This window comes from Macaca thibetana, chromosome 6 (assembly GCF_024542745.1).
Source record: "Macaca thibetana thibetana isolate TM-01 chromosome 6, ASM2454274v1, whole genome shotgun sequence".
Lineage (NCBI taxonomy): Eukaryota > Metazoa > Chordata > Mammalia > Primates > Cercopithecidae > Macaca > Macaca thibetana.
The window spans coordinates 106452416-106466079 of NC_065583.1; positions in this window are offsets into that span (position 1 = coordinate 106452416).

Here is a 13664-nt window from a genome sequence, read left to right on the forward strand (position 1 = left end):
AAAGGCATTACAAAAGCTTACTGAAATGAAGAAAGTGGGTCTGAGAGTAAGAATGTATCATCTTCAGACTGTGTAGAGGAGAGATCTGGTCACCCCCACGGAGCTGTAGTCTGCATGATATCCAGAGGGAATTCTGTAAGAATGCAGCCACGCTGACTCGTTTACCTATCACCCATGCCTCTCTGCAACTGCAGAGTTGAGCAGTTCCAACAGAGATGGCTTGCAAAATCTGAAAATATGGACTATCCAATCCTTTACAGAAAAAGATTGCTGATCTTTGATAGCTATTAAAGGAGAAAGGTTACTCATCAGGCTACCATGGTCTGCTTAAAATATTTCTGAGGACTCTGTGATGCTCTTCTTCCATTTCATTCCTTTTTTCTTAAGCAAACTCCTGAATGTAATTAGATTTTCTCAACTATGCTCCCCTATTAAGGAAAGAATGTGCAGACTTACTAACAAGAATTTCCAATCATTCTTGACAGTTATATTTCTCACTGTAAATGACTAAATTGACTTTCCAGTACAGTCTCATAAATTCATATAGGGTACTACAGTTTTCAGCAGTCCAGCATCACTTGACATTAGGCTGTCAATGGGGCAGATCTGCAGGGCTAAAAGACCAGGACCTAAACTACTGCGCCCATGGAGTCAAAGCCCCATGAGGTCTGACCTCACATAACAGTTATACTTGCGTCCTTTGGGAGATCAGGAAAGAATTTGTGCAAGGAATGTCTTCGGTATATGCAAACTTGGATTTCTAGGCCTCTTACCACTGACCTCAAGAGAATTTGCAGGAAAATAATTGAGGCTATAAGTGACGAGGAGAGACTAAAAGCTTTTGCTCCCATTCAGGAAATGATGACTTTTGTGCAGTTTGCTAATGAATCTGATTATGGCATGGGGCTTCAGTTGAGAAAATGGACCTCTTTTGATATGACTCACATTATTTTCATAAAATTGCTGGCCAGCTTTTACCTATTGCATATAATCTGTTGAAGAGGAATCTGTTTGCAGAAATTATTGAGAATCATCCGGCAAACAGAAGAGAACTTAGACCAGCTTGCTGTATGAGTAAGGTGGCTTTGTTTGGTGTACAATGTTTCAAAGGATTAATATTAAACTTGTGATTTTTGCTTTGTTTTTAAGGAATACAAAAAATAAACATTTATTTAAAATAAAGATTTCTTGCTCTTACCTTTCAATTTTAAAAAATTTATTGGTCAGGCATGGTGGTTCACACCAGTAATCCCAGCACTTTGGGAGGCCAAGGCGGGCAGATCGCTTGAGCTCACGAATTCAAGACCAGCCTGAACAACATAGTGAAACTCCGTCTCTGCAAAAATACAAAACTTAGCCAGGCATGGTGGTGTATGCCTGTAGTCCCAGCTACTTGGGAGGCTGAGGTGGGAGGATGGCTTGAGCCCAGGAGGTAGAGGTTGCAGTGAGCCAAGATCACGCCACTGCACTTCAGCCTGGTAGAGCCAGACCTTGTCTCAAAAAAGAGAAAAAAAAAAAAAAAAAAAAAAAAGACCAAAATAATACATGAATAAAGATTTAAAACTCAAAAAGCACACAGCTGAGGCAAAAAATATGCTCACCTCCCCCCAGCCTTCCTGATCTCCAGTTCTCACTACCCAGAAGAAACTATTTTCAGCCCTTTTCATGATTTTTTATATCTGCCTTCATAATTCTAAATAACATGCTAAACAAAACTCCTTGCAATACAATAAAATACAGTTTGTATATTTTATTTTTGAAATCATCCCCTCGGAGTCATTCCACACTGATTGTTCCTGGGCTTGCTGCACAGCTGTAACCCCAGAGCTTCCCTTCTGCATTATTTTGGGTCTTCCCACAATCTCCTGCTAGAGGTTTCTGGTTTTCTGGATCCTGTGTCTTCCTCTGGGTGTTTCAGCCTAATTGATGGAGCACATTCTCCTGTTCCTTCATGAGAAAGAAGGAATAGAAGGTAAAATTTTTGTTACCCTGTGTGTTTGAAATTGTCTTCATTATATCCTCATATTTGGTTGATAGTTTGTCTGGGTATAAAATTATGGGTGAAAATTGTCCTCTTAGAGGTGGTGGGCATTGGGACATGGTCCTCTAGTGTCCTGTGTTGCTATGCCATTCTGATTTCTGATCCATTGTATGCTTTTGAAGTCTTCTTTATTTTCTCAGATGTCCTAGACCTTTATCGTGGTATACCTTGGTGTAGATCTTTTTAAAATTCATTGAGCTGGGCAGTCAGTGGTCCTTTTAAATCTAGATGCCCCTGAGGCTCAGTCTGGTAATTTTTTTTCTTTTTACATAGTTTCTGCCCTTCATTTTTTTTCTATTCTCTTTTCCTAGAGACCCTTTTAATTGAAAATTTGGGCTCTCAACGAATACTTTAATAGTTTTGTCTCTTTTGTATTTTCTCTGTCTTTTTGTTCAACTGCCTGAAAATTTTCTTTAATTGTACATTTGATGCCTTCTATTGAGATTTAAATTTCTTCTAACATTTTAAATTTTAAAAACATTCTTATCCTCTGCATGTAAAAAGAAAATTATGACATCCTGTTCTTTCATGTATTGCAGTGTTTTCTCTTCAGTCTCTGAACATTTTTAATTATAACTTTTAAAATGTTTTCTTCTATTCCCTATATTATCTATTTTGTTTGGTTCCTTTTTCACCTTTGTTTTAGTCTCTATGTTTTCTTTTGGAGGCTCCCACAATCTGGTAATCCATTGCTGGAAAGAATGAGACAGGTACTTGTTCTCCCAGTGACAAGAAAGTAAAATGACACAGAAGTACCGTCTCACCATAAACAATTAGAAAACTGAAAGAAAAAAAGAGAAGAAACTTTTTTTGGATATAGGCCAGTGGGAAGCATAGGGCTGTGATCATGGAGAAAAGGGGAGCAAGTGGGCCTCTACCTGGAGATAATGCCTAGACTGAGGTTCACAGAGGGTAATGTGGTTTGGATATTTGTGCCCTCAAAATCCCATGTTTAAATGTGATCCCCAGTGTTGGAGATAGGGCCTAGCAGGAGTTGTTTGGGTCATTGGTGGAGGATCCTTCATGAATGGCTTGGTACCATCCCTTTGGTGATGAGTGAGTTCTCAGTCTATTAGTTCATGCTGAGAGCTAGTGGGTTAAAGGAACCTGGAACCTTCTCCCCTCATTCTTGCTCTCTCTGTCACCATGTGACACATTTGCTTCCTCTTTGTCTTCTGCCAAGAATAAAAGCTTCCTGAGGACTCACCAGAAACTGAGTAGATGTTGGCGCCATGCTTCTTATACAGTCTGCAGAACTCTAAGCCAAATACATCTCTTTCTTTATAAATTACTCAGTCTCAGGTATTCTTTTATAGCAATACAAAACAGACTGATACAGAGGGGAAATCTAAACAGAGACTGTAGTTTGGTGAGGTCAAAGTGGCTAAATTTTTCAGGGCAGAATACCTAAAAGACAGGAATTTCACTGAATTCTGGAAATCTACATGGGGACTCTCTTGAGATTTAGGCTGAAGACCAATCTGTTTATGTATATGGTGAAGTTCCACTAGGCTGGACAAGAACAACCTCCAAGAAGGAAACAACCTCCAAGAGGGAAACCTTCAAGGAACTTTGAGACAAATAATCTCAGATATCACATAGCACTGAAAACCATTCAGGCTCCCGCCAGTTAGAGTAGAGAGGTCTTATGAATACCCAAGACCCCAGGAGGGCTGTGACTTAAAAGTAGAGCTAATTGCTTTAGGGTGACAGGCTCTAGAACTACCTTAAAAGAGAAAAAAACCTCAAAAGGATAAAACTAATCTAGAAGTAACTGAAACTGCCTGCCAGGAAAAGTTCAATACTCTTTAAAGGAATTCAAAGTTCAGCACTTGACAATATAAAATTCACCGTGTTTGGCATTCAGTCAAAAGTCATGAGCCATGTGCAGAAGAAGGAACGTGAGGCCTATGACTAAATGAAAAATACGTCATTAAAAACAGAAAAGAATTGTTAATGATGATGCAAGAACAAATGAAAAATACGTCATTAAAAACAGAAAAGAATTGTTAATGATGATGCAAGAACATGAAAGCAGCTGTTATAAATGTGCTTTCTATGCCCAAGGACATGGACATAATGAGAAGTGAAATGGAAGGTTACAAAAAATCAAATGGGAGATTTTTAGGGATGAAAAGTATCTGAAATGGAGACTTCCAGTTTCCATTCCGCATGTACAGAGCTTGGAAGTTGCCGCTCCATCCTAACAAGTACAAAACTGAACAGGCTGAAAAACCAGCTCTTCCTGGATCTGTAGGAGAGGGGAGGACACAGGGCAAACCACTGTCCTCAAGACTGGAAAGACACAGAGGCCACTGGAAGGAGTCACAGCTTACTGGGCAGAGACTCAAGAGCAGAAACTGCTGTAGGCTCCGGTCTTAGGAGGGAAAACCTGAACTGTAATTGATTAATTTCCGGAGGCTCGGCATGGACAAGTCTGAACGTTAAAAACTCCAGGAGGGGGCCGGGCGTGGTGGCTCACGCCTGTAATCCCAGCACTTTGGGAGGCTGAGGTGGGCGGATCACGAGGTCAGGAGATCGAGACCATCCTGGCTAATAGAGTGAAACCCCGTCTCTACTAAATACAAAAAACTAGCCGGGTCTGGTGGCGGGCGCCTGTAGTCCCAGCTACTCAGGAGGCTGAGGCAGGAGAATGGCGTGAACCCGGGAGGCGGAGCTTGCAGTGAGCCGAGATTGCGCCACTGCACTCCAGCCTGGGCGACAGAGCGAGACTCCGTCTCAAAAAAACAAAAAACAAAAAACAAAAACAAACAAACAAAAAAACTCCAGGAGGACCCAGTCATAGGGAAGTAGCCACACTTTTGTGAGTTTTACCTCCAGGAGCTTGACCATGTTCCAGCAGTAAATACTGGAGGAAAAAAGTCCCTTATGATTCTGGCAAGGGGAGAGGAAAAGGAACTATTTTGAAATATGCCAAAGCATTTTCTTCTTAACAACGCCTGCCCTCAGGAGAAACTATTTATCCAGATCCTTATATGCTGGGGTTCTTTCAGAGCCTAACTGACCTTGGAGAAGGGAAAGACAACTCTGGCCCGCTGTAGCCATCCTGTTCCATCTAACTGGGGAGAGGAACTGAGAAAAACTCAATTACATCTTTCTAACAGATAACAGTTTGTTCAAAATATAGTAGCAACAATGTATTCAATTGCTATTCTTATGTATGTATCTTATGTGTATATACTTGCTTATATGTAAGTAAAATGAATGACAGCAAAGATACAAGGGACAGGAGAGAAGACATAGGATTACAGTTTGAGTATCCCTTATCCAAAATGCTTGAGAACAGAAGTGTTTTGGATTTCAGATTTTTTTCAGATTTTGAAATGTTTGCCTTAAACTTACTGGTTCAGCATCCCAAATATGAAAATCCAAAGTCCAAAATGCCCCCGTGAGCATTTCCTTTGAGTGCCATGTCAGTGTTCAAAAACTTTAAGATTTTGGGGCATTTCTGGTTTCGGATTTTCGGATTTGGGATGCTTATTCTATATTTTGTTATTAAAAGGTACTCATGCTACCTGTGTAGTGTTATTTGAAAGCAGACTTGGATTCATTGTAAATCCTTTTTGCAAACTCCAGGGTAACCACTAGAAAAAGTAAATAAATAAGCGTAACTAAATGCCAAAAAAGGGAGAGAAAATAGAATAATATAAATGTCCGATTAAAATCATATAAAGGGCCAGACACAGTGGCTCATGCCTATAATCCAAGCACTTTGGGAGGCCAAGGCAGGTGAATCACTTGAGATCAGGAGTTCAAGTCCAGCCTGGTCAACATGGCAAAACCTCATCTCTACTAAAAATACAAACATCAGACAGAAATGGTGGTATGCACCTGTAATCCCAGCTACTCAGGAGGCTGAGACAGGAGAATCGCTTGAACCCGGGAGGCGGAGATTGCAATGAGCTGAGATCACACCACTGCACTCCAGCCTGGGCAACAGAGTGAGATGCTGTCTCAATAATAAATAAATAAATAAATAAATAAATAAATAAATAAAATAAATCACAAAAGGACTGACTCTGGGCACTATGGGTCATGCCTATCAGTTAGCCCTGCTCTGCAAGAAGTAATAAAGAAGATAAATAAAATACAATAAAATCACAAAAGGCAGAAAAAGAATAGAAGGCAGAAACAGAAAAAAAGAACAAGGGCAACAAATAGAAAATAATAACAAATATGGTAGATATTAATCCAACTATTTCAACAATTACTTTGAAAACCAGTGGTCTAAATACACCAATTAAAAGACAGATTGTCAAGGTTCGTCAAAAAAACAAGACCCAACTCTATGTTATCTATAAGAAACTGCTTTAAATATAATAGCACATACACACTAAATTTAAGTGAATGGAAAATAGCATATGAAGTTAACACTAATCAAAAGAAAGGAAGAGTAGCTATATTAATTTCAGACAAAACAGACTTCAAAGTAAGAAAAATTATCGGGGATTAAGAAGGGCAAAATGATAAAGGGGTCAGTTCCCCAAGAAGACATAACAATCCTTGACATGTACATACCTAACAACAGAGCATCAAGCTACATGAGGCAAAAACTGAGAGCTGCAATGAGAAATTGATGGACCCACTATCATAGGTGGAGACTTCAACACCCTTCTATCAGCAATGGACAGATCCAGAAGGAAAAAAAAATCAGTTGAGATATAGTTGAACTCTGTTATATATCTATAATGCTCTCAATCAACTAGATGTAATTGACTGTTTCATCCAACAACAGCAGCATATACTTTCTTCTCAAGCTTACATAGAACATTCACCAAGACAGGCTATGTTCTGATCCGTAAAACATACTCTAGTAATTTTTTTTTGAGATTGAGTCTCACTCTGTCACTGTATTAGTCAGGGTTCTCTTAGAGGGACAGAACTAATAGGATATATAGTTATATAGATATACAGATATATGGAAGGGCTGGGATTACAGGTGTGAGCCACTGCACTCAGCCCTTCGTTATCCTTTTAATGTCCATGGGATCTATAGTGATGTCCCTTCCCTCTTCCATTTCTGGTGTTAGTAATGCATGTCCTCTCTTTTTCTTAGTCAGCTTGGCTAGAGGCTTATCAAATTTATTGATCTTTACAAAGAACCAGCTTTTAATTTAATTGATCTGCTCTACTGATTTTCTGTTTTCAATTTCATTGATTTCTGCTCTAATTCTTATTATTTCTTTGGATTTACTTTACTTTTTCTAGTTTCCTAAGGTGGAAACTTAAATTACTGATTTTAGATCTTTCTTCTTTTCTAATATATGCATTCAATGCTATACATTTCCCTCAAAGCACTGCTTTTTCTGTAGCACATAAATTCTGATAAGTTGTGTCTTCATTTTCATTTGGTTCACAAATTTTTAATTTTTTCTTGAGCTTTCTTTGACACGTGTTATTTAGAAGTGTGTTGTTTAATTTCCATGTATTTCGGGATTTTCCAGTTAATTTTCTGTTACTGATTTTTAGTTTAACATTGTGATCTGAAATCAGGCATTGGTGTAAATTCTATTATTTTAAATTTGTTAGGCTGGGCACAGTGGCTCATGCCTGCAATCCCAACACTTTGGGAGGCCAAGGCGGGTGGATCATCTGAGGTCAGGAGTTTGAGACCACCCTGGCCAACATGATGAAACCTCATTTCTACTAAAAATACAAAAATTAGCTGGCATGGTAGCACATGCCTGTAATCCCAACTACTTGGGAGACTGAGGCATAAGAATCGCTAAAAATACAAAATTAGCCAGGCGTGGTGGTGCACACCTTTTCCCAGCTACCTGGGAGGCTAAGGCACAAGAATCAACTGAACCTGGGAGGCAGAGGTTGCAGTGAGCCAAGATCACACCACTGCACTCCAGCCTGGGCAACAGAGTGAGACTCTGTCTCAAACAAACAAACAAACAAACAAATGGATAATGAAGGAATACAATGAACAACTCTAAGCCCACAAACTGGATAATGTAGATTAAATGAAATAATTCCTTGAAAGACACAATCTGCCAAATCTCACACAAGAAGAAATACATAATATAAATAGCCCTATATCTATTAAAGAAATTGAATCAATTAATAACCTTCTAAAATGGAAAGCACTATGCTCAGATGGATTCACTGATAACCTCTACCAAATATTTAAGGAAGAAATTATACTAATTCCTTACAGGCGAACTAAATAAAAGATATTCCATATTAATGTACCAGAAGACCCAATATTGTCCAGATGTCAGTTCTTCCCAACTTAATCTATGCAATCCCAATCAAAATCCTAGCAAATTATTTTGCAGATATCAACAAACTCATTTTAAGGTTTATACAGAGATGCAAAAGACCCAGAATAGCCAACACAATATTGAAAGAGATGAACAAAGGTGAAGGACTGACACTACCTGACTTCAAACCTTACTATGAAGTTATAATAAAGTTAGTATGGTGTTGGCAGAAGGATAGACAAGTAGATCAAATGGAACAGAATCGAGAGCCCAGAAATAGACTCACATAAATATAGTGTACTGATCTCTGGCAAATGAGAAAAGGCAACAGAATAGAGCAACGATAGTCTCTTCAACAAATGGTGCTGAAACAGCTAGACAGCCACATGCACAAAATATATCTAGACATAAACCTTACATTCTTCACAAAATTAACTAAAAATGATCCTAGATCTAAATATAAAACACAAAACTATATAAACTTACAGGAGAAAATCGAGATAACCTTGGGTATGGCAGTGACTTCTTAGATACAACACCAACGGCATGATCCATGACAGAAATAATTAATAAGCTGGATTTCATTAAAATTTATAACTTCTGCTGTATGAAAGAAAATGTCAAGAGAAGGAGAAAACAAACCACAGACTGGGACAAAATATTTCCAAAAGACACCTCTGCTAATGGACTCTTATCCAAAATACACAAAGAGCTCAACAATATGAAAACAAACAACCCAATTTTTAAAATGGGCCAACGACCTTGACATACACCTCACCAAAGAAGAGACATAGATGGAAAACAAGCATATAAAAAGATGCTCCACATCATCTGTCAAAGGGGAAATGCACTACGTATCTACTAGAATGGCCAAAATCCAGAACACTGACAACACCATATGCTGGCAAAGGTGTGGAGCAACAGGAACTCTTACTCGTTGCTGCAATGCTGATGGGAGTGCAACATGGTCCAGCCACATTAAAAGACAGTTTAGCAGTTTCCTACAAAACTAAAAATACTCTTACCATATGATCCAGCATTGTATTCTTTGGCATCTACCCACAGAAGCTAAAAATGTATATCCATGTGAAAAACTGCACGTGGATGTTTATAGCAGCTTTATTCACAAATGCCAAAACCTGGAAGCAACCAAGATGTCCTGCAGTGTGTGAATGAATCAACTGTGGTATATCCAGACAATGGAGTATTATTCAATGCTAAAAAGAAATGAGCTATCAAGCCATGAAAAGATATGGAAGAATCTTAGATGTATATTGCTAAGTGAAAGAAGCCAACCTGAAAAGGCTACATACTGTGTGTTCCCAACTAAATGACACGTTGGAAACGGCAAAACTATGGAGACACGAAAAAGATCAGTGGTTGCCAGGGGCTAGTGGGGAGGGAGGGACAAATAGATGGAGCCCAGAGGATTTTTAGGGAAGTGAAACTATAGTTGGCCCTTTAACAATGAGGGATTGATATACATCGATATTCTTTTCAACAATATGCATAGATTGAAAATACAGTACTTGTGGGATGCAAAGCCTAAGTATATGGACTGCCAACTTTTCATATACGTGGGTTCTGCAGGGCTGACTGTGGGATCGGAGTAAGTGTGGGTTTGGTTATATGCAGACAGTCCTGGAATCAATCCCCCACATATACCAAGAGACGGCTGTACACTGTATGATACTATAATGGTGGAACACATCATACATTTGTCCAAATCCACAGAATATGCAACTCCATGAGTGAACCCAAGAAAAACTATGGATTTGGGGTGATCATGAAGTGCCAATGTTGGTTCATCAATTGCAACAATTGCCCCATTCTGTGGGGAATGTTGATAATAGGGGAGGCTGTGCAAGTGTGGGGTTAGGGGTATATGAAAAGTCTCTGTACCTTCCTTTTAATATTGCTGTAAACCTAAAACTGCTCTAAGAAAATCAAATCATATATATTTTGTTCCATATCTGAAATGAGAAGTACACTGGGTAAGATTCACTGATTAGATAATGCAGAAGAAAAGATCTGTAAACTTGATGATATAGCAATAGAAACTACCTAAAATGAAACGCAGAGAGACAAAAAGACAGAAAACATTGAATAGAGCCCCAGTAAACTGTGTAAAAATAGCAAGCTTTCTAACATACATGTCATGGCAGGGGTGGGGTGTGTGGAGTACAGAAACATATTTGAGAAAAGAATGGCTTTTTTTAAAGTCCCCAATTTGATTAAAACTATGAATACACAGATCCAAGAATCTCAATTGCAAGTAGAAGAAGCATTAAGAAAATCACAAATGGCAAAAAATCAATAATAAAGAGAAAAATCACAAAAGCAGCCAGAGGGGGGAAATTTACATTCAGAAACTGAAGATAAAAATTAAAGTAGACCTCGGCCGGGCACGGTGGCTCACACCTGTAATCCCAGTACTTTGGGAGGCCAAGGTGAGTGGATCACGAGGTCAGGAGTTCAAGACCAGCCAGTTTGAGACCAGCCTGGTCAACATGGTGAAACCCTGTCTCTACTAAAAATATAATAACAACAACAACAAATTAGCCGGTTGTGGTGGTACGTGCCTGTAATCCCAGCTACTAGGGAGGCTGAAGCAGGACAATTGATTAAACCCAGGAGGCAGAGGTTGCAGTGAGCTGAGATCGCGCCACTGCACTCCAGCCTGGGTGACAAAGCGAGACTCTGTCTCAGGAAAGCAAACAAACAAACAAACAAAGTAGACCTCAATAGAAACTACACAATTCATAAGACACTGAAGTGTATCTTCAAAGTAACCTAGGTAGTGGCCATAGTACCCAACAGGTGGTTTTTCAGTCCATATCCCCCTCCCTCCCCACTCTAGTAGTCCCCAGCGTCTATTGTTTCCATTTTTATGTCCGTATGTAGTCAATGTTAAGCTCCCAGTTATAAGTGAGAACATGCAATATTTGGTTTTCTGTCCCTGTGTTAGTTCTCTTAGGGTAATGGCCCCCAGCTGCATCCATGTTGCTGCAAAGGACATGGTTTTGTTCCCTGGTGTTTATGCACCTCGTTTTCTTTATCCATTCTATCATTGATGGACACCTAGGTTGGTTCCATGTCTTTGCTATTGTGAACAGAACTGTGATGAACATATGAATGCATTTTTTTTTTTTTTTTTTTTTGTGGAATGATTTAGTTTCCTTTGGGCATATACTCAGTAATGAGATTGCTGGGTCAAATGGTAGTTCTAAGTCCTTTGAGAAATCTCCAAACTGCTTTCCACAGTGGCTGCACTAATTTACATTCCCACCAACAGTGTATGAGTGTTCCCTTTTCTCCACAGCCTTGCCAGCAACTGTTATTTTTTGGCTTTTTAATAATGGTCATTCTCACTATTCACAATAGCAAAGACTTGGAATCAATCCAAATGTCCATCAGTGACAGACTGGATTATGAAAATGTGGCACATATACACCATGGAATACTATGCAGCCATGAAAAAGGATGAGTTTGTGTCCTTTGTAGGGACATGGATGCAGTTGGAAATCATCATTCTCAGCAAACTATCCAAGAACAGAAAACCAAACACCGCATGTTCTCACTCATAGGTGGGAATTGAACGTTGAGATCACTCGGACACGGGAAGGGGAACATCACACACCGGGGCCTATTGTGGGAAGGGGGGAGGGGGGAGGGAGGGCATTGGGAGTTATACCTGATGTAAATGATGAGTTGAAGGGTGCTGATGAGTTAATGGGTGCAGCACACCAACGTGGCACATGTATACATATGTAACAAACCTGCACATTGTGCACATGTACCCTAGAACTTAAAGTATAATAAAAAAAAAATAAAAATAATGGCCAGTCTGACTGGTGTGAGGTGGTACCTCACTGTGGTTTTGATTTTCATTTCTCTGATGATTAGTGATGATGACCATTTTTTCATGTTTGTTGGCTGCTCGTGTAGCTTTTTTAAACAACCAAAAGCAGAGAGAATTCATTGCCAGCAAGCCTGCAATACAAAACAATGTTAAAGGAAGTTCTTCAAGAGGAAATAAATTGATACCAAATGGAAATTTGAATTTACACGTAAGGATGAAGAATGCCGGCCAACTGTGGTGGCTCGTGTCTCTAATCCCAGAATTTTGGGAGGCTGAGGAGGGAGGATTGCTTGAGGTCATGAATTCAAGACCAGCCTGGCAACATAGCCAGATCCCATCTCTACAAAAAATTTAAAAATTAGCGAGGCATGGTGGCATGCACCTGTAGTCCTAACTATTTAGGAGGCTAAGGCAGGAGGATCCTTGAATCCAGGAGTTCAATGTTACTGTGAGCTATGATTGCACCACTGCACCGCAGCCTAGATGACAGAGTAAGACCCTGTCTCTAAAATAAATAAATAAATGAAAATAAAATGTACAAAAAGGAATGAAGAATGCTGAAAATTATAAATATGTAGGTAATTATAGAAGACTTTTTTTCTTATTTTAAATTTTATTTTGAATATAATTATTTACATTTAAAAAAAAGAAGTATTGCAGGGTTTAAAATACCTGTAAAGTAAAATTTATGACAATACTAACATGCAAAAAAAAAAAAATAAGGATATAGGCAATTTGTATAACACTCTCAACTGATTTGACTAATTGACAACTATAGAACATTCCACCCAACAACAGAATACACATTCTTTTTAAGTGAACATAAAACATTCACCAAAGTAGAACATATTCTGAGCCATAAAACAAGTCTTAATACATAAAAAAGATCAAAATTATACAAAGCATATTATCTGACCACAACACAATTAAACTTAAAACCAATAACAGAAAGATACCTGGAAAAACCCCAAATACTTGGAAATTAAGCAAACATACTTCTAAATAACCCATAAGCCAAGGAAGAAAATCACGAGAGAAATTAGAAAATATTTTGAACCGAACAAAAGTGAAAGCCCCACATAATTACATTTGTGGGATGCAGCTATCGCAGTGATTTAAGATAATTTTTAGCATTAAATGCTGCTTTTAGAAAACAAAAAGGGTCAAAAATTAGTGTTCTAAGTTTCCACCTTAAGAAACTAGAAAAAGAAGGGCAAATTAAACCCAAAGTAAGCAGAAGAAAGGAAATAAGATCAGAAATCAATGAAATAGAAAATGGACAAAGAATAGAGCAAATCAATCAAACTAAAAGTTGGTTCTTTGAAAAGATCAGGAATGAGGCACTTACAAGAAGGTGTTGAGGGATAGGTTTTATTAAAGTAGAGTTTCTCAGGCTTAGTTGTACATTGAAATCACCTGGGGAACATTTAAAACTGCTGAGTTGGGGCTGTACGTCTGACTAATTAAGTCAGAATCTCCAGGCATTAGCACATGTTAAAGCTTTCCAGGTGATTCTAATGTTTGAGCTGAG